General features: G+C 38.5%; 1 long non-coding RNA gene across 3 annotated transcripts in view; it reads right to left on the bottom strand.

Annotated features, from left to right (window-relative positions):
* Positions 1 to 25680, bottom strand: part of LOC140693148 (uncharacterized) — a 59438-nt gene that overhangs the window by 29271 nt on the left and 4487 nt on the right. For 2 of the 3 annotated variants that reach the window (XR_012068852.1, XR_012068854.1), the window contains exons 1-3: positions 17191 to 17456; positions 14516 to 14630; positions 9442 to 9576 (exon numbers count right to left, since the gene is read on the bottom strand). This is a non-coding gene — a long non-coding RNA (uncharacterized lncRNA). Of the gene's footprint in view, positions 1 to 9441; positions 9577 to 14515; positions 14631 to 17190; positions 17457 to 18220; positions 18416 to 25680 lie in introns of those variants that run through there. The other variant, XR_012068853.1, reaches the window with a different exon arrangement.

Genomic DNA, 25680 nt, shown 5'->3' with positions numbered 1-25680 from the left:
AAAAGAGATAATGCTTAGAGAAATAAAATATGTCAAAAATGAAATTGAAGATATAAAGAAGAGCCAAGCAAAATGGGAAAACTCAATGACAGAGATGAGGAATGATCTAATAGCTGAGCAAAACCGACTAGTTAATGCAGAGGAACGAATTAGTGATCTAGAAGACAGGGCAACAGAAAGCACCCATTCAGAAGAACTACAAGATAAGCAAATAAAAAATAATGATAATAGCATAAGGGACCTATGGGATAATATAAAGCGTCCCAATCTTCGCATAATAGGGGTCCCAGAAGGGGAAGAAGGATCAAAGGGAATTGAAAAGGTTTTTGAAGAAATCATGACTGAAAACTTCCCAAACTTAAAGAAAGAATCAGATATACAAGTACAGGAAGCTCAGAGGGTCCCAAACAGGAAGAACCCAAATAGACCCACACCAAGACATATCATAATCAAGATGGCCAGAGTCAAGGATAAAGAAATGATTCTAAAGGCAGCAAGAGAAAAGCAAAGAGTGAACTACAAGGGAACCCCCATAAGGCTCTCAGCTGATTTCTCTACACAAACACTACAGGCCAGAAGGGAGTGGCAAGATATATTCAAAGCCCTGAATGAAAAAAAGATGCAGCCTAGGATACTTTATCCAGCAAGGCTATCCTTTAGGATAGAAGGAGAAATAAAAGAGTTTCACAGACCAAAAAAAAGCTGCAGGAGTTTAGTAACACTAAACCCATGCTAAAAGAAATATTGAAAATGCTATTCTAAATAGAAAAGCAGCAGGATGCTACAGAAATGAGAAACGTACAACTGGAAAGGTGATAAATCATGAATTACAAATAAAGAAAACACGAAATTATAAAAGAAGACATACAAATCACTGAGAGTGGGAGAGGGAGGCAGGGAAATATAGAATATTTTTTCTTTCTTTTCTAAATTTTTTTAATATTAGGATGGGTTTGAGATCATGTTATTATCAGTTTATTAGAAACGGGTATAGGTAAATAGATTTACAAAAAAGGGTAATCACAAGTCAAAAATTTACAAGGGAGTCACAAAAATTAAACAAAATCCATGATAATACAAAGGAAAATTACCAAACCACAAAAGGAAGAAGAAAGGAACTAAGAGGATATACCAATTCAACTGCAAAGATAAGTTCAAAATGGCAATAAATGTACATCTATCATTAATTACTGTAAATGTTAATGGACTAAATGCTCCAGTCAAAAGACATAGAGTGGCAGAGTGGATAATAAAGCAAGAACCTTCAATATGCTGCATACAAGAGACCCACTTTAGGGAGAAGGACACATATAGATTGAGAGTGAAAGGATGGAAAAGGATATTCCATGCAAATGGAAAAGCCAAAAAAGCAGGTGTTGCAGTACTGATTTCAGACAAAATAGACTTTAAAACAAAGGCCATAAAGAAAGATAAAGAGGGACATTTTATAATGATTAAAGGAGTGATACAAGATGAAGATATTACACTCGTTAATATATATGCACCAAATATAGGAGCACCTAAGTACATACAAGAATTACTAACAGAGATAAAGGGGGATATTGATGGGAATACAATCATAGTTGGAGATTTTAACACTGCATTAACATCACTAGACAGATCTTCCAGACAGAAAATAAACAAGGCAACAGAGAAATTAAATACTACAATAGAAAAACTAGATTTGGTGGATATTTTCAGAGCTTTACACCCCCAAAAGTAGAATATACATTCTTTTCAAGTGCACATGGAACATTTTCCAGGATCAATCATGTACTTGGACACAAAAGAAACCTCAAGAAATATAAGAAGATACAAATTATCTCAAGCATCTTTACTGACCACAATGCCATGAAACTGGAAATCAACAACAGAGAAACAAAGGAGAATAAAAGAAAAGCATGGAGATTAAACAATATGTTATTGAAAAAACAATGGATCAATGAGGAAATCAAAGCTGAAATTAAAAAATACCTTGAGACAAATGATAATGAAAGCACAACCACTCAAAACCTATGGGACACAGCAAAGGCAGTGCTAAGAGGGAAGTTTATAGCAATACAGGCCTTTCTCAAAAAAGAAGAACAATCTCAAATAAACAAGTTAACCCACCACCTAAATCAATTAGAAAAAGAAGAACAAAAAGCCCCAAAAAGCAGGAGAAGGAAGGAAATAATAAAGATCAGAGAGGAATTAAATACAATAGAGATTAACAAGACCATAGAAAAAATCAACCAAACCAAAAGTTGGTTTTTTGAAAAAGTAAATAAAATCGACAAACCTCTGGCCAAACTCACAAAGAAGAAAAAAGAGAGAGCACAAATTAGCAAAATAAGAAAGGAAAATGGAGAAATTACAACAAACAAATAGAAATACATAATATCATACGAGAATTTTATGAAAAACTATATGGAACCAAACTGGATAACCTAGAGGAGATGGACAAGTTTCTGGAAACATACTGTCCACCAAAACTGAATCAAGAAGAAAGTGAACACTTGAAAAATCCGATCACTAGAAAGGAAATACAAATAGCAATTAAAAAACCTCCCTACAAATAAAAGTCCAGGACCGGACAGCTTCACTGTGGAATTCTACCAAACATACAAAGAACTCATACCAGTCCTTCTCAAACTCTTCCAGACGATTGAAAAGGAGGGAATACTCCCAAACTCATTCTATGAAGCCACCATCACCCTGATACCAAAACCAGGCAAAGACACTACAAAAAAAGAGAATTATAGGCCAATATCACTGATGAACATAGACGCCAAAATCCTCACCAAAATTTTAGCAAATAGAATCCAACAACACATAAAAAAGATTATACATCATGACCAAGTGGGGTTCAACCCAGGGACACAAGGCTGGTTCAACATACGCAAATCAAGCAATGTAATATATCACATCAACAAGAGAAAGGACAAAAACCACATGATCATCTCAATCGATGCAGAAAAATCATTTGATAAAATTCAACACCCATTTATGATAAAAACTCTCCCCAAAGTGGGTATAGAGGGAACATATCTCAACATAATAAAAGCTATATATGACAAACCTATAGCCAGCATAGTTCTCAACGGTGAAAAACTCAAAAGCTTCCCACTAAAATCTGGGACAAGGATGCCCACTATCACCACTCCTATTCAATATAGTCCTGGAAGTCCTAGCCACAGCAATCAGGCAAGAGAAAGAAATAAAAGGGATCCAAATTGGAAAAGAATAGGTAAAAGTGTCATTATATGCTGACGACATGTTACTATATATAGAAAACCCTAAAAGGTCCACAAAAAAGCTACTAGAGCTGATCGAAGAATTCAGCAAGGTAGCAGGTTACAAAATTAATGTACAAAAATCAGTTGCCTTTCTTTACACTAACGATAAATCAACAGAAAAAGAAAGTAAAGAAACAATCCCCTTTAAAATAGCACCCAAAGTAATAAAATATCTGGGAATAAATCTAACCAAGGAGGCGAAAGAATTATACACAGAAAACTATAAACCATTGATGAAGGAAATTATAGAAGACTTTAAAAAATGGAAAGATATTCCATGCTCTTGGATTGGAAGAATCAATATTGTTAAAATGGTCACACTGCCCAAGGCAATCTACAGATTATTGCAATCCCTATCCAATTACCCAGGACATATTTCACAGAACTAGAACAAATCATAATAAAATTTATATGGAACCATCAAAGACCTAGAATTGCTAAAGCATTACTGAAGAGAAAGAAAGAGGCTGGAGGAATAACTCTCCCAGACTTCAGACAATACTATAGAGCTACAGTCACCAAGACAGCATGGTATTGGTACCAAAACAGACATATAGACCAATGGGACAGAATAGAGAGCCCAGAAATGAACCCACAAACTTTTGATCAACTCATCTTCGACAAAGGAGGTAAGAATATACAATGGAATAAAGACAGTCTCTTCAGTAAATGGTGTTGGGAAAACTGGACAGCAGCATGTAAAACAATGAAGCTAGAACACACCCTTACACCATATACAAAAATCAACTCAAAATGTATTAAAGACTTAAACATAAGACAAGATACAATAAACCTCCTAGAGGAAAACATAGGCAAAACATTATCTGACATACATTTCAATAATTTTCTCCTAGAAGAAATAAAAGCAAGAATAAACAAATGGGACCTAATGAAACTTACAAGCTTCTGCAGAGCAAAGGAAACCAGAAATAAAACAAGAAGAAAACCTACGGAATGGGAGAAAATTTTTGCAAGCGAAACCGTCAAAGCTTGATCTCCAAAATATATAAGCAGCTCATATGACTCAATAAGAAAAAAATAAACAACCCAATCCAAAAATGGGCAGAAGACCTAAACAACCAATTCTCCAAGGAAGACATACAAATGATCAAAAAACACATGAAAAAATGTTCAATATCACTAATTATCAGAGAAATGCAAATCAAAACTACAATGAGGTATCACCTCACACCAGTCAGAATGGCCGTCATTCAAAAATCCAAAAATGACAAATGCTGGAGAGGCTGTGGAGAAAGGGGAACCCTCCTACACTGCTGGTGGGAATGCAGTTTGGTGCAGCCACTATGGAAAACAGTGTGGCGATTCCTCAAAAGACTAGGAATAGACTTACCATATGACCCAGGAATCCCACTCCTGGGCTTGTACCCAGAAGGAAATCTACTTCAGGATGACACCTGCACCCCAATGTTCATAGCAGCACTATTTACAATAGCCAAAACATGCAAACAACCTAAATGTCCATCAACAGGTGACTGGATAAAGAAGATGTTGTATATTTGTACAATGGAATACTACTCAGCCATAAAAACCGACAACATAATGCCATTTGCAGCAACATGGATGCTCCTAGAGAATGTCATTCTAAGTGAAGTAAGCCAGAAAGAGAAAGAAAAATGCCATATGAGATCATTCATATTTGGAATCAAATAAAAACAAAAACAAAAACAAACAAACAAACAAAAACAAAGCATAAATACAGGACAGAAATAGACTCATGGACAGAGAATACAGACTTGTGGTTACCGGGGCGGGCGGGGTAGAGGGTGGGAAGGGATAGACTGGGATTTCAAAATTGTAGAACAGATAAACAAGATTACACTGTATAGCACAGGGAAATATACACAAAATGTTATGATAAATCACAGAGAAAAAAACCTGACAATGAGTGTGTATATGTCCATGTATGACTGAAAAATTGTACTGAACACTGGAATTTGACACAACACTGTAAAATGATTATGAATCAATAAAAATGTAAAAAAAAAAAAGAATTTCACAGAGAAGCAAAAACTAAAAGACTTTAGCAACATTAAACCCATGCTAAAAGAAATATTGAAAGGTCTATTCTAAAGAGAAAAGAAGCACGATGCTACAAAAATGAGAACTAATAACTGGAAAGCTGATAACTACCATGAAGTACAAATAGAATAAACATGAAATTGTAAAAGAAGACATCTAAATCATTGAGTGGGAGAGGGAAGCAAGAAAATATAGAGTATTATTTTCTTTCTTCTTTTTTTTAAATTTTTTGTTCTCGGTAGGATGGGTTTGAGATTACATTTCAATCTGTTTAGTACACACAGTTAGAGTAATTGGTTAACAGACTTACAAAAAAGTGTAACTACAAGCCAAAAACTTACAAGTGAGTCACAAAACTAAATACAATCCAAGATAATCAAAGGAAAATTACCATACCACAAAAGGAGGAAGAAAGGAACAAAGAAGAAATACCAAATCAACTGCAAAAATAAGTTCAAAATAGCAATAAACACTCATTTATCATTAAGTACTGTAAATATTAATGGACTAAATGCTCCAGTCAAAAGACAGAATGGCATATTGGATAATAAAGCAAGAACCCTCAATACACTGCATACAAGAGGCACACTTTAGGGAGAAGGACACATATAGATTGAGAGTGAATGGATGGAAAAGGATATTCCATACAAATGGAAATGCCAAAAAAGCAGGTGTAGCAGTACTGATTTGAGACAAAATAGACTTTAAAACAAGGGCCATAAAGAAAGATAAATAAAGACATTTTATAATGATTAAAGGAGCAATACAAGATGAGGATATTACAATCAATAATGTATATGCACCCAACATGAGAACCTAAGTACATGAAACAACTACTAACAGAGATAAAGGTGGAAATTGATGGGAATACAATCATTGTCAGAAATTTTAACACCACAATAACATCACTAGACTGATCTTCCAGACAGAAAACAAATATGATAACAGAGAAATTACATGATATAATAGAAAAATTAGATCTAGTGGATGTTTTCAGAGCATTACAACCCCCCAAAATAGGATACACATTCTTTTCAAGTGCGCATCGAACATTTTCTAGGATTGATCATGTACTTGGTCACAAAAGAAGCCTCAACAATTTTAAGAAGATAGAAATTATCTCAAGCATCTTTACTGACCACAATGCAATTAAACCTGGAAATCAACTACAGAGAAACAAAGGAGAAAAAAAGGAAAGCATAGAGATTAAGCAACATGCTATTAAAAAACCAATGGGTCAATGATGAAATCAAAGTTGAAATTAAAGAATACCTTGAGACAAAGGGAAATGAAAACACAACCAAACAAAGCTTATGGGATGCAGCAAAAGCAGTGCTAAGAGGAAAGTTTAGGGCGATACAGGCTTTCCTCAAAAAAGAAGAACAATATCAAATAAACAATCTAACCCACCAAATAAAAGAACTAGAAACAGAAGAACAAAAACACCCAAAAGTCAGCAGAAGGAAGGAAATAAAAAAGATCAGGGAGGAAATAAATAAAATAGAGACTAAAAAAAAAAAATTAAGAAAATAATCAATCAAACCAAAAGCTAGATTGACAAACCTCTGGCAAAATCACAAAGAAGAAAAAAGAGAACACAAATTTGCAAAATAAGAAAGGAATATGGAGAAATTACAACAAATAACATAGAAATACAGAATATCATATGAGGATATCATGGAAAACTACATGGAAAAAAAATGGATAACCTAGAGGAGATGGACAAGTTTCTGCAAACATACAGTCCACCAAGACTGAATCAAGAAGAAACTGACACTTGAACAAACCAATCACTAGGATTGAAATTGAATTAACAATAAAAAAAAAAACCTCCCTAGGAATAAAAGTCCGGGATTGGACAGCTTCACCAGGGAATTCGACCACACATACAAAGAAGAACTCATACAAGTCCTTCTCAAACTCTTCCAGAAGATTGAAAAGCAGGAATATTCCCAAACTCATTCTATGAAGCCAAAATCACCCTGATATCCAAACCAGGCAAAGACACCACCAAAAAAGGGAATTACAGACCAATATCACTGATGAACACAGATGCAAAAAGTCCTTACCAAAATACTAGCAAATAGAATCCAACAGCACATAAAAAAGATTATATATCATGCTCAAATGGGGTTCATCTCAGGGACATAAGTGTGGTTCAACATATGCAAATCAATCAATGTAATACTTCACATCAACAAGAAAAAGGACAAAAACCACATGATCATCTCAAAAGATGCAGAAAAGCTTTTGATAAAATTCAACACCCATTTATGATAAAAATCTCACCAATGTGGATATTGAGGGAACATAACTCAACATCATAAAAGCTATATATGGCAAACCTACAGCCAGCATAGCACTCAACAGTGAAAAACCCAAAGATTCCCACTAAAATCTGGGACAAGACAAGGATGCCCACTATCACCACTCCTATTCAACATAGTCTTGGAAATCCTGTCCACAACAATCAGGCAAGTAAGAGAAGTAAAAGGGGTCTAAATTGGAAAAGAAGGGGTAAAAGTGTCATTATATGCAGATGACACGATACTTAATATAGAAAACCCTAAAAGGTCCACACAAACCTTCTAAAGCTGATCGAAGAATTTAGCAAAGTTGCAGGTTACAAGATTAATGTTCAAAAATCAGTTGCATTTCTTTACACTAATGATGAATCAACAGAAAAAGAAAGTAATGAAACAATCCCCTTTAAAATAGCACCCAAAGTAATAAAATATCTGGGAATAAATCTAACCAAGAAGGTGAGAGAATTATACACAGAAAACTATAAACCATTGGTGAAGGAAATTAAAGAAGATTTTAAGAAATAGAAAGGTATCCCATGCTCTTGGATTGTAAGAATCAATATTGTTAAAATGGTCACACTGCCCAAGGCAACCTAGAGATTTAATGCAATCCCTATCAAATTGCCCCTGACATATTTCATAGAACTAGAACAAATCACAATAAAATTTATATGGAACCATCAAAGGCATAGAATTTCCAGGGCATTACTGAAGAAAAAAGAAAGACGCTGGAGGAATAACTTTCCCAGACTTCAGACAATACTATAGAGGTACAGTCATCAAGACAGCATGGTATTGGTACAAAAACAGACATATAGACCAACGGAACAGAATAGAGAGCCCAGAAATAAACCCACAAACTTTTGGTCAACCAGTCTTAGACAAAGGAGGCAAGAATATACAATGGAATAAAGACAGTCTCTTCAGCAAGTTACACATAAAACAAGATACAATAAAACTCCTAGAAGAAAATACAGGCAAAATATCTGACATACATCTCAGAAATGTTCCCCTAGGGCAGTCTACACAAGCAATAGAAATAAAAGCAAGAATAAACAAACGGGACCAAATGAACTTACAGGCTTCTGCACAGCAAAGGACACCATAAGTAAAACAAAAAGACAATCTACAGAATGGGAGAACATTTTTGCAAATGAAACTGATGAAGGCTTGATCTCCAGAATATTTAAGCAGCTCAAATGACTTAATAAGAAACAACCAAATAACCTAATCCAAAAATGGGCAGAAGACCTAAAAAAGCAATTCTCCAAGGAAGACATACAAATGATCAATGGGCACAAGAAAAAATGCTCAATATCACTAATTATCAGAGAAATGCAAATCAAAACTACAATGAGGTATCAACTCAAACCAGTCAGAATGGCCATCATTCAAAAATCCACAAATGACAGATGCTGCGGAGGCTGTGGAGAAAGGGGAACCTCCTACACTTCTGGTGGGAATGCAATTTGGTTCAGCCACTGTGGAAAACAATATTGAGTTTCCTGAAAAGACTAGGAAAAGACTTGCCATGTGACCCAGGAATCCAGCTCCTGGGCACATATCCTGAAGGAACCCTACTTTAGGATGACACCTGCACCCCAATATTCATAGCAGCACTATTTACAATAGCCAAGATATGGAGACAGCCTAAATGTGCATAAACGGATGACTGATTAAGGCAGAGGTATATTAATACAATGGAATACTACTCGGCCATAAATACGGACAATATAGGGCCATTTGCAGCAACATGGATGTTCCTGGAGAATGCCATTCTAAGTTAAGCATGGTAACAAGGAATAAAGAGAAGTTACCTCCAGGTACAGTAATTTTGATTAAAATATCCATACAGAAAGCAAGTCACCCCCACGACTGCTGCCAGGAGGAGCGTCTGAGTGTAATAGCCCAGCCAAGCAAAGTAGATTCCAACCGTCTCTCCATAGAATTTCCTGCAGAAAGACAGAAGGTAGATTCAGAAGACACACAATCACTGTAGCTTCATCCTCATGTTAATTTATTTTTTCTTTGTTTTTTGGGGTCATAATTAGGTTTATTTATTTGTTTTTTAAATGGAATCATTGGGGATTGAACCCAGGACCTCATGCATGCTAGACATGCACTCTACCACTGAGCTACACCCTCCCTCCATCATATTAATTTCTGATTCTAAATAAAGGGGGCTTTAAGTTTAAACCTCTGACTCAATTCACACTTAAAACATATGCGTTTTCATAGCAGCCCCCATATTGTACCGTGAAATAAGAAGTATGTTACGTATCATAGAAGTACAGATGACTGGTTCACCTGCTGAAGAGAGATAAATGAGAACAGAGCAAAGGAGGGGATGAGCTCGACTCCGGAGCAGATGTAGGGGATCTTCACCACCCACTGGACAGTCTGGCACATTCAACAAATCCCCCCAAAGATCATTCTTAACAGGCTTGACACAAGTGGACATCAACAACTGGCTCAGTCATCTGCTCCTGCCTTATCTCGGGAACTTCCTAGGAGCAAATGCATCATAAATCACACATAATAAGGAAATGGCTGATAATGATAAAAACTGGGAGTGCAATGTCTCTCTGACAAAATATTTATAACATTCATTGTGGGAATGGGAGAGGGCAGGAGGGAAGTGACTGAGAAAGGCAATGCCCTGTATTGTTTGTATCTAGCACGTCTGTTGTCCCTAGGTTTTAAAAACTCTTCAATGTTTCTCAGTTAATCTGGAGTAGATGGAACAGGCCAGGGAGGCAAGATTAGAAGAAAGGAGGCAGGGCATTAAGCGGTGCCAGGCTGGTGCTGAAAGGGAGACAGACACAGACAGGCAGACACAGAGGGTTTAGGGATGAGGCGGAAAAATGAGTGTTAGCTCAGTTGTGTCTTGCTGTTGCTGATAGTTCCCTCAACTGGCTCACTGCTGACTCGGCAGTGCTGGGTAAAACCTGTGGATTTCCTCAGCTCTGAGTTCACTCTGAGGCTTCTAGCTCAGTCTGGAGCTGAGATGAGCTCGGTGGGCTTAGCTTAGTGGGGACTCAGCTCTGAGAACAGCCTGCAGTCCTGGGAAACTTCACGCAGGAACCCCCTTCGGCTGGACCAGCACTCACAAGGCTGCTGTGAGACCAGCTCCATAGTCAGAGACCATGGTTCAGAGACCATGGGGAACAGGGCTGAGCCCGATGCCAAATCAGATAGGAGGGACAAAGTGTGTTCATTCTCATGTGACTGGGCTTTGTGGCCTGGCTCACAGATGGCAGGCTCAGGATGGTGTCTGGCAGAGAAAAACCTGGCAATGGATTTGAGATGTCTTGGACTCTTTCTTGTTAAGCTTTTTGTAATACATTCTTATCAACTGTCCATCCAAACAATGCCACATTCAAAACTGAAAGAATGTTAGAAGTTTCCTGCTCCAACTGGCCAGTGGTAAACACACCCTGCTAGTTAGAGAGCTGGTCAGGCAGCCCCTGCCTGGATATTTACAGTGACGGGGAGTTCATTATTTACAAAGGTTACATGTCGGTAAGAAGGTCAGACAGAATTTTTGAACCTTAAACAAATGTCTGCCTCCTAGTCCTTGCTGAAAGGCTAGGAATAATGAGGATCCCTTCAAATGTAGTTTGTCTGATTGTTATCTCTCTCTGTCAAAAACACCCCAATTCTTAACATGAATTTTTCAAAATTCATCTTTGATTTCTTTTTATCAAAGTTATACCATACATTCATTAAAGAGTCAAACAGTTCTCGAACATCGATTGTAAAAAGGAGCAGTTCCCAACAAACGCCCCATTTCCTGGCCAGAAGCAACCACGTTCAGCTCCTACTGCTGACTCCTGGAATAATTACTCCCTATCACTGACTAATATCCTTGTAACGCAGCCTACTGACTTTTTCAGCTTTATGTGTCACCTATTTAACTATCTATTATGGAAAATGAGGATTAAGCTCTGTTTCAAACCCCATCTCATATACACATCCAAACCTTCATTCTTCCAACCTTTTGATATAATCACATTATAATTTTGATCAACTCAGTATCCTTGCTTTACATTATTAGGACTCTGTACAGACTGTTCACAGCTGTAGCAAGTTGTCTGCTAGACTTACATTTTCCTTCCCTACTTTGTTTTTCCTGGAGTCCTGGTGGTTCATAGCTTAGATTTCTGTGCACTTAAAAATTCAACCCCAGGCCTTCTCCGAATGAATAACTTTCTCAATACTTTCCAATACATTGTCTACAAATTTCATCTCCTTGAATAAATCTCTTCAGATCTCCTTCAACCTGGATTAATGACATGCTACTCTTGTCACAGAGCTCAAGGGGCCACTAGTGGGAAGCAACAATGGGAATACATGGACCAGGAGCAGGGAACAGATCAACATATTTTCCTTAGCAAAACATACTTAAAATAGTGGGGAAAATGTATTCTTTACAAACACAAACACACACACAAACCCCAAAACCCACAAGGAATGATTAAAGAGCCATAGCCCTGCCATCAAAAACTGTATAACATAAAACAAAAATAACATAAGGAAAATATCATATAAATATGAATCTCAAGGGGGATGGGGTACAGTCAGTGGCACAGTGTGTGCCCAGCATGCATAAGGTCCTAGATTCATTCTTGACTACCTCCATTAGAAAAAAAAATTAAAAATAAAAGAAAAATGTATCAGCTTTGAATATTTACATATGTACAAACATCCTCTTTTAAAACTATGTTCTACACGATAACCCAGGTTAATGAGAAAGTGCCTCTTCATGACTGTGATCCTGCTGATAATTGACGTAGGAAATTAGAGTACGACCACATGAAATAAAATCCCTTATGAAATAATGATCCTGGGTGACAATCATTATTGGCTGCGGTCATCAAAAAAAGAGAGCCAACTGGACATTATGTACCTTATGACAGGAGTACAAAACTTCACATAACAAGTATTCCTGAACAAAGTTGAACCTCAATCAGATTAAGCTTTTAGGGGAGGATTAAATCACTTAGCTAAAGCAAATACATAGGATGGAGAAACAAGTCTAACACCAAAGGGGAGAAAGAATTCAGCCAAACAGGAAATAGAGAAACCCCTCAGGAATTTCAAGGAAAATGAGAAACTGGAAAATTATAGATTAGAACCCACTTGAGAGATATGCTAGATGCAATGTCTGAACCAAGTCTGGATCCTGATTTCAACCCCAAAACTACTTAAAAGTGTATTTTTGTGACAATCAGGGAATTATTTTGTAACCCTAAAAAAAAAAGGAATATTCCAATTGTATTTGAAAGAGACCTTGTCATTTCACTAATGAAAGGTTAAGCTATGTAGGATTGTCTTCAAAATGATCCCGTAGTGAGGGAGGGGAGCAGGTGGAGATGAAAGAGGCAACAGCAGTGATTCTGAGTATATAATTCTGGAGCTGGTTGACTGATACCGGCAGGCTGGCTGTGGTCTTCTCTCTACTTCTGTACATGTTTGAAATTTTCCATAAAATGTGAAACAAACAAAAAGACCTCTGTGTTTTAAAACCCTCACTTTGAAGGTTAAGATGTTTGCCCAAGTAGGTGGGCACCTGCATGAGGCACTGTGATGAGAAAGAACACGCATCTGGCTCCAGGCCGACCTGGGGCTACCTTGACCCTCCTCTTCTCCTCACCATCCACAGCCAGCCCATAACTGCATCCTGTCAGCTCCACTCCACAAACGCATTCCTCCCTGGCTCCCACCATCTCTCATCTGGCCCACTCCAAGAGCCTCCGACCCGGCCTCACTGCTTCCTGGGTCCCTGCCATTCATTCTCCACATTATCTTTGCAAAATGTGAGTGACAGAAAATTACCATAGTGCTTAAACTGTCATGACTGCTTCTCACTGCACTTAGAGTCTACACTCCTTTCCATGCTCCTGATGCCCTTCTAAATCTCGCGTCTCATCCCTCTCACCAGCGCTGGCTCCAGTATCACTTAAAACCTGCTGAGCACATTTGTGCCTCGGGGCCAATGGACAAGCTGCCTCAATTCCTGGGGTGACTTTTCACAGATCCTCAAAGTTCAGCCTCCTTATCTCCATTTCAGCTCACATGTAACCTACTCAGAGATAGCTTTATTGATTCATTTCCCCCCAAGTCTCCCATCACAACACTGTGTTATTTCCTTCTTTTCAATCTGACATTGTTTCTTATTCACCCGATGATTTTTGTTTGCTCGGTTGTCCTTGGCCTCCCTCCCCCCAGCAGCCTTGCCCAAACAGCATAAACTCCCGGGGAGCAGCCGGCGGCGCTGGTGCTCTGAGAAGACACATGCTGAATGCGACATTATAGTCACGTGGTGTAGTGAACAGGTGTCGAACAGCAGATACAGCAAAGCAGTGAGAATTTCTCTCTTATTTTATAATTTAAGTGAAATCTAACATTTACTCCTGTTTAATGAAGAATTTGGTAGGACTTTGGTCCCATTTCCTGGACGGCAACCCCTAAAGCCTTGAAATTTCCCAAGATAGGAGTGACTTTGCTATTCATGGTGGAACTTTGGATGGCTTGTGTTCATGAGATGACTCAGGATGGGGACTGGCCAGCCAGAGACACCAACCATGTGATTAGAGGAGTGGGGCTTTGAGCTTTGTGACAAATGAGTGACCACCAGGAGAGGAAGGGGCTCAGCAGTTAGGGCTAAGGAAAGGTTTGACTTACAGTTAGGGTTTGGGTTCGCCATGTCGGTAGTGACCCAATAAACCATGTCTTTGTAATAAAGCCTCCAGTAAAAACTTGGGGCAACAAAGCTCAGAGCTCCTGTGAGCTTCCTGGTTGGTAACACTCTTGGAGGACTGTCACCATCAGATGCCATGAGGGCAACCCTGAGCCCTTCCCACTGGAGTGCTCTCCACAACAGCTCACCTGATGAGATCTAATGGCTGATTCTTGTCTATGCTTCGAGGAGGAGCCCATTCCCTGTACAGAACGCCCTGTTCGCGGGGGCAGCTGAGGTCCTCTGACGGAGGCTGAAGTTGCACTGGGAAGCAGAAGCAAACAGGTGAGCGTCACTGTCACCACGTGATCCCATGTTCTGTTGATAATATGTGGTGCTATCACTTTGTGGTCATTTGTAAATAAGGGGCCTTTACTTGCCAGAATGTATGGAGGTACCATATAATTTTTCATAATTCTCACCCAGAATTAATACTAACACATTGAGGGTCATATTCAAATATGGGTGGAAAGGAACGCTTGGATGTTACAGTCCTGGGGCCACCGTGGGTACCTGGGGAGAGCTTTGCAGATGCTTAATGTCCTACAATCGGGCCAGTCTTCCACAGCAAAAAAACTAGGCCACCCAAGGGCCCAAACTGATGCAGTGGAGGGACACCTGACGGTCCAGCCCCCTCCTTGGACAACCAGAGGAACCTGGACTCTGGCAGGTTAGGGACAGTGTCAATTCTAAAACCCAGGTTTTTTTGTCCCCACAATTCAGTAGTTATTCAGTGACAGCACATGGAATATAAACAACCAAGAAACTTCACATGATGTTATACATTTAGCTTACTTAAGAAACATCATTTAAATCCAGTAATTCTCCTTCCCACCTGACCTACTTTCCATTCTCCTGTACTAGAACCAGATTATTACCCACCCAGCCTTAACATGAGTCCTGACTCTACTTAACTCCCTCCCAAACACCACATGAGATGATTCCTCAGCCTGGATGTGGGACCAGCAATTACAATAGACTTTAGTGGAAAAGTACTGGTTGTGTGCAGATGCCAACTAAACACTGTAGAATCCTGATGTCCCACATTAGTAATCATGACAGCTGTTTGCAAGCTTCCCCAAAGTTCATTTCAGTCTCTCACTGTTAATTTTGCTGGGACATAAATATAAAACATGTGGACTGCTGAGCTGGACTGCTATGCTGGGTCTCTGATCCAGGAAGCTCAGTGTCTGCTCCCTGCACCTAGCTCCCTCTTCTGTTCATGCATGTGCATCAAGCAGCTGTTTAGTGTTCATTTTAATATCTTAAACAGTGCATTTCATTATTGTCTCCATCCACAAATACGTGTACCACACAGTAGTAATGATCAATCTCAGTCTTTGCTTTCTTTGGTCTTAGAGAGTCAGATAAATGGATAGCAAATATAACAAAGTCATAGAGTGCTATAATATAGTATTTCCTTTATTTCAATGACAGGATTTATTTAAAGAGCTTAGATATAACATCCTTGCATTTATGGCATCTTTAAGCGTCTGAAGCTGTTATATTTTAAACACCTCATTTCAAGCGAGATGTTGTCAGTTAGAGAAGCTCTCCCAAATTTGAGAGGTTGCTGTCATCTCAGACGAAGTCCTTAAAAAATGTCAACACTCTGCAGTATTGCCATCATGACAAGAACCCAGACAGATGAAATTTGGAAAGCCCTGTGGCTTCCTAGTGCACAGACAGAAAATGGTATTTCAGAGGGAGAATGCCTGAATTACAGAAAATGATAAATGAAATGGTCTAACATGTATTTCCCTTACAAAGAACTAATACTCCTTTGGTTGATAATAACATCTGTCAGTAATTATGAAAAGAGCTGACAGATGCATAGTACTTACTATTAGCCAGGGCAGTTCTAACACTGACACAGATTCATTAATCCCCACAGCAACTCTACGAGGTGGGCACTATTGTTATCCCCATTTTATTGAGGAGGAACTTGATAAACACAGAGGCTAAATGACTTTTACAAGACCGACAGTGAGAAACCAGCACAGGTGTTCCAGCCTGAGTCTACGCTCTTGGCCTCTTCTCTTTTTTTTTTTTTTTTTTTTGGTGGTGGGGAGATAATAAGGTAATTCTGGTGGGGGGTGGGGAGGTAATTAGGGTTATTTGTCTATTTTAGAGGACGAGATGGGGGCTGAACCCAGGACCTTATACTTGCTAAGCATGCGCCCCATCACTTGACCTGTACCCTCCCCTCTAGAGTCTATGCTCTTAGCTGCTAATCGTCACTGTCCCACATTGTAACTCTGGGGGAACTACAGTTCATTCATTCACTCGTTAAACTCAGCCTTCCCGGTGCCTGTGATTCCGCAGTGAACAAGACAACATGGTTCCTGCCCTAAATGAGCTTGTTGCCTCCTGACATATTATCTTCATTTTACCCAGGAAGAAACAAGGTCAAGAAGATTAGCCTTTTCCTGTTAACACCAGAGGACACATGAGGTGCTTTATTTCATTTCTGCCATTTGATTACACCATGGGGAGGGAAAGCTGCCTTGAAGATCCCGAAGCTCACAAGCCTGTTAATCCCGAAATATTTTAACACTGTACCTTACTTGATACTTGATCTGAGAAAGGATGAAGTAAACCTAAAAAGATTCTAAGAGAGTGTGTGGTTTATACAGGGTAACTAACCAGTCACTGTTTACTATCCTAACAGGAATCTGTAGGCATATTTCTTTTCTTTCTCTTTTATCCTTTTTATGGGCATCTTTTAAAAACCAAACCAAACCACCCAAACCAAATCACTGATAATTCAACAGCAGGTTCTAAATCACCCCCAAGACAGCAGCTAAACTCGGTTTAGACTTACAATGCAGCTTCTGGTGGCTGGATTGAAGAATGTATCTCTATCCTGAATATAAAAGTCATTCACGCAGCTCTTCTCAAATAGGGCAATGAAAAACTCTTGCTCCGGCTTGATGATACTTTCATCCACTTGGAGGACTTTCATAAAACAGCTGAAATTATCAAAGGGTGAGGACCGGGTTTTCAGATAATTGGGCTTCAGGGGCAATTTTATGTGCAGTATCTCAGTGTATGTACAGAGCACCTCCAACAGGGTGTGTACTTTTCAAATACAAACTTGTCATCCAAAACCTATATTGGGAGAATGAAAACACAAACCAGGAAACTATTTTCACATTTTAGTATTCAGATTTTTCTTATGTTGCTGGTAGTTAAAGCACTTGGGCAAACACACACACATATGACACTGGTAAAAGTGAAGTTATAATAAAAATAGATTTACAAACCATCATACATTTTTGCCTTAAAGATAATTTCTTTGTAGAAATTACTGAAAAGTTATTTAAAATCCTTACAGTTCATTCATAAAATAATCAATCTTTTAGATGAAGAAATGCAAACTTGTTAGTTTTTACTCCAAATTAGTAACTAAAAATAGAAACACCAAAATATTCTTTGCAGTGGTATTGTAATGGCAATTTTTTAAATTGGTGAAACCTAGGACTATTTACATATCTGTTCAATATAGTGTTATACTGCCATTAAAAGGGATTTAAAAGAATTATATTTATTTATATGGAATATATACTAAAAGGAAAATGCAAAAAAAGTGAAATAGTAATTTTCCTTTTTGGAAGGGAAAAATATCTCCATTTGAACAAAAAAATGTTTAGAAGGATTTTAAGATTCTTTATGTATAATTAAGATACAGATGTTCTTAATTCCACTGTTCTTTCATTCTCAATATTCGGGGGTAAATTTTTATAATAAAAAATCTTTAAAAATGTTCTTGCATAAATACATTAATCGATATATTTATGAGTGAATTCTCTGGCTATTAAAAAGGATCTCCTAGCTTTGGATCTGAAACATACATTCCATAATGCAGATTCTGACTGACTCGCCTCCCAGCCCACAGAGAAGGCACGGCTAGTGTGACATGTTTCAAATATCATTCCAGGTAACATGCAGGCTCCCAGCCAGTGGCTGCAAAGGGACTGACACTGATCTGGTTGCTTCCAGCTGCAGACCATCACAGATGAGATCAGATTCAAAGGCTCATGTTTTCTCTGTCAAAAGAAATCAGAAAATGTTAGGCTTTTACTTTCACCAAGGGAACAAGAAGTTGTTTGATTTTTTTATGCAAAAAAAATAGCAACAAACCAATTTGAACCTGATGAAAAGACATTTGCTCAAAACAGCACAGTAGCAATGAAGTTGCTCTGGCTGGCAGGGACTTGTTGGATTCCCGTGAGTGCTGGACTCCTCACATGGAATTCCCTTGGCACTCCAGAAGGCCTGTGGTTGTCCCCATGGGTTTGTGGCCATATGTGGCACACAAAAGTCTCTGGCTTTGCCACAATTTCAAGGCCTTTTTTGGCTTATGAAATGTTTTGCACTCAAATGGAGTTTTCTTGAGTCCACTCACTGATGTCATTTACCAGAGTTGTAGTCCAGATCTGACATTCTAGACTCTTAAATTCTTGCAGACATTCAAATGGTTCAGGTTTGGATGTGTATTCACCTCTGGAGGCCTGGACCAAATTCGATAAAGCCACCTGGACAAGTTCAGCAAAAGGCAAAGAAATTTTTCTCTCTGCAACACTGAAATATCTGTGAAGCTATAAAAACTTCTGCATCTATAAAAATAGACAACCAACTCATCAATAACATATCTGTCCATAATGCATGGCCAGTTAAAAAATATACTGTATTAACTGCTATTAAAGTCTATCTGGCTTTTGTTAAATTGTGTCCTAAACTGTAAATATATAAATGCAGAAAATTTTTGACCTTTTAAGAGAAAAAGGAACCCTCCTACTCGGTTGGTGGGAATGTACATTGGTGCAGCCACTATGGAGGACAGTATAGAGGTTCCTTAAAAAACTAAAAATAGTTTTCCGTGTGATACAGCAATCCCATTCATGGGTATATGTCTGGAAAAAAATATAATTCAGAAAGACACATGCACCACAATGTTCACAGCAGCACTATTTACAATAGCCAAGACACTGAAACAACCCAAATGTTCACTGACAGATGACTGGATAAAGAAGGTGTGGTATATATATACATATATACATATATATATATACATATATACATATATATACACACACAAATATACACACGCACACACACACACACACACAATGGAATGCTGCTCAGCCATAAAAGATAAATTAATGCCATTTGCAATAACATGGATGGACCTACAGTGTATTATGCTAAGTAAAATAAGTCAGAGAAAGAAAAACAAATATTCTATGTATTAACTTATATGTATATCTTAAAAATAAAACAAATTAATGACTATAAGAAACAGAAATAGACTCACAGGTACACAGATCAGACTGGTGGTTACCAATGGATGGGGAGAAGGAGGAGAGGGGAGGCAGGAAGGGGATAGGGGATTGAGAGGTAAAAAGTACTACATATAAAATGGATAGGTTATAGGGCTGTATCATACAGCACAGGGAAATATAGCCATTATTTTATGGTGACTTTAAATGGAATACAATCTATAAAACTTTTGAGCCTCTGTGTTGTACACCTGAAACTACTATGATGTAAATCAACTACTCAATTACAAAAGTTTTAATCAACGTTTTCTTTTCTTATTATTTGCAATAATTTAGAAGCCAGTACTGCCAATAGAAACATAGAGCAAGTCACAATTTTCCAGTAATCCCATTTAGAAAATAAAAAGAACAAGTGAAATTAATTCCAGTAATAATTATTTTATTCGAAAATATCCAATATACTATAATTTCAAAAGTGTGATCAACACTTTTAAAACTTATAAATAAATATTTTACATTATTTTTGTTGTACAAAGTCTTGAAAATCTATTACGTATTTTCCACTTATAAAACATCTCAAATCACAATAGCCACATGTGGCTGGTGGCTACCATACTTGACAGAGCAGATTACACCATTCACACTTCTGATAAATTACCTGCTCTTACTTATTTAAAAATCTTGCAGAAAAGGTTTTAGATATTCCCTATATCAAACAAATCAACCTTGATGGGTGGGGAGTATCTTCATTATAAAGTGAAAAATAAAGGTAAGAGAGCCATGGTTACATGTATGTTAATGTAACAATACCTTCTTAATTCATTCAGGACTTTACAATCTTTCTAAATATGCCAAGGATTCACTGTCACTGCGCAATGTTTTTCACTATTTTAATCTTTGGAATTGAGAGGCTTCTGATGACCCTGCTTTGTGCATCTCTACATAAAAGAAAATAACAAAACAGAGAAAAATACCTATTGAAGATAATTTAGGGGGGAGGGTATAGCTCAAGTGAAAGATGATATTCTAAACATGCACAGGGGCCTGGGTACAATACCCAGTACTTCTTCTAAAAATAAAATAAATAAAAACCTAATTACCACCCCCTGTAAAAAATTAATTACTTTAATAAAAAGTTTAAAAAACATAATTTAGTGCAGGCTTATCAGGCTACAAGAGCTACAATGAATGCCCCTCCATTAATTTAGAAAAAGTCTCACAGTATTTCCCAACATAAATGCTAAAATATAATTCAGAACACTTTCTGATGGTCAGTATGATTTTAACAAAAAAGTAGATAATTACCTCCCTGGTGTCAAAGCTCTGTCACAGATGTGCACAGAAGATTTAGTAAAAACGATTTTGCAACTACCTTTGAAAAAATGCTGAGAAATGATCTTTTCTGCTGGAAATTAGCCTGCTTTTACATTCTGCACTAGGCAGATGTGTTTACAAACCAGGCAGGAACTGGATCATATTTTGGACATACTTTACAAACTGATTTGAATTTTGCTCTCTAAATGCAAGGCTATTTTTTAGGTAATAACAGAAGCTGGCCACTGTACTAAATTTTGTTTCCCAGTTTTTTAATCCTCACAAAACTGTAAGCTGCTATTATTACCTCCATATAACAGATAAAGAGCTTGAGGCAGAAAATAATTTGGGTAACTTGGTAAATGGTGGAGCTGGGTAAGACTGCAGCCAGTCTGACACTCAAGCCCATTCTTCTCACCGATGTCTGATACTGCTACCTACATTCAGCAATGATCGTTGATTTCATATTTAAGTGTAATTTCTAAAAGTGCAAAGCTATATTAGTACTGCTGTGTAAATTATTCTTTTGAGATGTGATTGCCAAAAAACTAAAACAAATAAAATCAGGATGCCACTGAGGGGAGGGCAAACTGCATATGGACAGACACAAGGGGACTTTTTGAGGATACAGTTGCACAACTCTAGAAATTGCTAAAATGGCTGACTTGTACAATTATAATGTGTGAATTTTATGGACTGTAAATTACACCTTCATATAGCTATTAAATTAAGAAACTGGGATACCAAATTAAGACTAAAACACACATATATATATCACACAAAGAACAAGAGGCATATATCATTATTTACTGCACCATTTTCCTTCATGCAGCTTCCTTTCCTCACCCTTTCCTGAAAGGATGATTCATTTTTAAAATAGTCTTTTAATTAATTCAGCAAATAATTTTTGACTTCCTACTATGTACCCAGGACTAGTCTAGGCACTTGAAACAGATCAATAAACAAAACAAAAGTCCTGTCCTCACGGAGCTTGGTTGGAGTCTAGCTGGGATGGGGGTGGAGATGACAAGTCACACAACAGAGCAGCAGAGGAGGTGGAATGCTAGGAAAGAGGAACCATGGAAAAAAGATAAAAGGGCAAGGTAAAGAGAGTTGAGGGTATGGGATGAGGGTGATGTTGTATTAAATACCAGAGCAGGCCACACTGAGGACTGAGGTTAACACTAGGACTAGGAAGTGAGAAGTCCCAGGTGGACGGAATAAACATCACTAAGGCCAGCGCGCACCTCGCATGTTCCAGAATGGGGGCACGGCTGGAGCTGTGTAGAAGGGTCAGTGCAGATCCTGTATGGCCTTGGAGGACGTTGTAAGGACTGTGGCTTTTACCCGGAGTGAAATGGGGAGGCACTGCAGAAGGACGACACAATCTAACTTAGGTTTTCAAGGCTCACTTGACTGCCAGGTGATAATAGTCGAAACGGGTCAGAGATGAAAGGAGGGAAGCCACTGAGAAGGGCTTTGCAGGAGGAGAGGACAGTGGCTCAGGGCAGGGAAGCAGCAGTGGAGGCAGGAGCCATGGTGAGAAGTGGCTGGGCTCTGGATATGTTTAAAGGCAGTGTTAAACCAGATCTATTGACAGAATTCATGTGGTATGTCAGTGAAAGTCAGAATAACTCCAAGTTTTTTGACCCAAGCAGCTGGAAGGATTAAGTTTTCACTAACTGAATGGGGGAGGCTGAGAAAGAACCAGCTTGGTGAGTAGGAGGACCAAGATATCAGTTTTTACACATGTAGGTTTTGAGATACCAGATTTCCAAGTGAAGATGTCAAATCAGCAGAAGATTGTAAGAGTCCAGAGTTGGAGAGAAAAAGTTTAGTGGGAGACAGATATGTGGGAATCATGGGTCACACAGGCGGTAGAGGAAGACATGAAACCCAGGTACTCAAACATTAAGATAACCTGGCATTAACCATAGAAGTTGTCCTTGAGAGCCTGCCTACTAGGTGTGGACATCAGTCCTATTTCCCGACCACTCGAGTTTTAAAAAGTAACTTACAAATGAATTCGTGCAAGACACTGCCTCCAGGGGGTGGGATCAGAGCTGGAGTGGAAGAATGGGATGGTGCACGCTACTCCCTACGGCAGAATGTGTGTGTGTGTGTGTGTGTGTGTACACATGTGTGTGTGAGCAAGGGGATGAGTTATACCTGGTTTAAGAAAAACAGCTAGTAAGTCTAGAAGCTGAAACACGAAAGAACATCCAGATCTGGTAGAGGGAACAGGGGAAACACTGTGTATTGTAAGACATATCCGCATAATGCCACTTCCCACCATCCTTTCATCAGAAACTCAGTTGGAAAGGGGGGAATTATGTAGAAACGTGAGATGTACACAAACTTTCTGACTATGTAACACTGAATATCTACATATGTAGCAAGTTAATGATATTTATATCTGCTTCAAGTTTAATAACAAGTTCACAACAGAGGGAAAATAAAATATTGAGGACTGGCAGAAGTATCATAGAAGGCCTTTCCATGCTCAGAATGGAAGAAAAAGCAGCTTCACCCCACAAAGAATGTCATTAAGGGTCAAGAATGTTTATATTTGCTTAAGAAATTGAGAGTTACAACTTCCTGCTTTAAAGAATTAACTTTAAGACAGATACCATACTATAAGCAACATCTATACTGGTGCTTTCTTAAAGCTATTTTTGGTTCCTGCTTTTTCTGATGTACTCCAGAAACTCTGCAAAGAAAACCTTCTATTCAAAGGCTTAAAGGAATAAAACAAGAAATAACACTGCATTCTTTTCAGTGTTCTCTGTACTGAAAGTCACTTGCAAATGCAGCACCCTGCCACAGGTCTACATTTTTAACAATAAAGTCCTTTGTGCAATTTTTCAATTGCTATGTGACTTTGTGTCAGTCTCTCACTCAGAAGCAGAATGGAGTACCAGAAAATGACACATCAGGTCTAAAACTACAGATGTGGGAGATGAACGTCCACCAGGAAACAGCTAAGTGGGAGGGTAAGGTTTACCTTTCAAGTTACCGTAAGTGCAGTTACACCTGCTCCCTGCTTCCCCTGTGAAGTGAAGAGCTAGTCTTTTCCAGAAAAGCTCTCATTCTGAGAACTGTCTTCTTCAAATATTTGGAGATTCTCTTTTAAGGTTCTTGCACTTTTAAGTCTTTCCCCAACTCTACATCCCATATCAAGTGTTAAAATTATCCAATAGCCTATTGTTACAGAACATACTCTACAAAAGCTGAGGTTTCCCAGGGTTTGGATCCCAGAACTCTGCTACCGGATAATCCTAAAGCCTTCTTTCCATAACTGACTCTTCTGCCAATTCCCAGCTGCGGGCAAATTCGGCTTCTCAGACCAGGTAACTTTCTAACTCTGCCTACGAACACTCTGCTGCCAGTGAAGGAACTCTCAGACCGAAAGCACACAAAGCCCCTAGTGAGGGTTGCCTCCTTCAAACAATCAAGATGCCATCACCAAGAAAATATTTAAACCTACTGCAAAACTTCTGAAGACATCTTACCAACAATATAGTTTCTATAGATGCCTACTATTTGCTCTGGAACAGTGATTTCCAATGGAGGGAACATAGGATTCCATGACCCAAGCAATTTTTTAAAATTGCACAAAACCGTCCCTCTTCACGTGAGGATTCAGGCATGCCCGTCTTAGAGGCCTAGGTGTAACAGAATGACAGCACCTCTAGGAGTAGGCTGCAAAGCAGCGACGTCGACTTTTAGTGAAAGGGGGTGATGTAATACGCCCCATCACCCTCTTACCTCCCACCACATGACAATCATCTCAGATCGAGAACAAACACTTTGGAAAACAGAGGTTGTTTATGTTTTTATGGCTTTCTGGTGGAAATAATGCCCTGAGTCATGTGAAGTTGTGGCTGCAAAATTGAACAGGGGACCATTTTCACATTCAGGGCACAAATAGCCCCCGGGTGGTCACCATATCTGCTCTCCCCTTTGCCTGTTCACCCCAAGAGCTGCAGGACTCTCCTGCTTGCAATGACACCCACCACTTCTCACAAATTCCTGCCAAGATCATGTCAGCAGCTGGTGGTGTCAAAGTCACCATTTGTACTGCTCTGAAGTCCCTCCATTACTTGATATCCCTTCTGTTTTCTCTGTTATCTTCCTAGCTACACTTGCATTCAGAAGCAGGTTACCGCACTAACGTTGCCTCTGTAATCAGTCCAGGATATAGGAAGTAGAGATTCAACTGTAACCAGTCCCAGGATACTTGTCATGCCACTCTAGTGTCCCAACAAAACACTCTGGCATCCCTCATCTCACCCAAAGAACCACCGCATTACTTAGGGGTTGTAAAAGTAGAGGGATTTCTCTACTGGGAAACACTGTTGCTTGTGGTAGACTTGTGATATCAGTTTTTGTAACTAGTTACAGGCAAAAATATATGTTCCACAAATTTTCTTCAAGCGTTTGGAATTTAAACTTTTATTAGATACAGAGCCGGCAGACTAACTGTAATCTATGAACATATGGTCATATTACCAAATAATGTTTATGTCTGCCTTACAGACATGTAAGAACTTGAATTACACCTGCAGCCTGTAGGCCTTTAGAATTGGATATGAAGTATCCTGTGAGATAAAATCATTCTATCCAGTCACAGAACACCTTACAGACAACATCACATTAATGCCACTGAATATATTAGTATAGTCCATGTATGGTTAAGTTACATCTCCAATTTCTCA

This window comes from Vicugna pacos, unplaced genomic scaffold, assembly GCF_048564905.1.
Source record: "Vicugna pacos unplaced genomic scaffold, VicPac4 scaffold_19, whole genome shotgun sequence".
NCBI lineage: Eukaryota > Metazoa > Chordata > Mammalia > Artiodactyla > Camelidae > Vicugna > Vicugna pacos.
The sequence above is the reverse complement of the archived record's forward strand: the minus strand, read 5'-3'. Positions and strand labels throughout refer to the sequence as shown.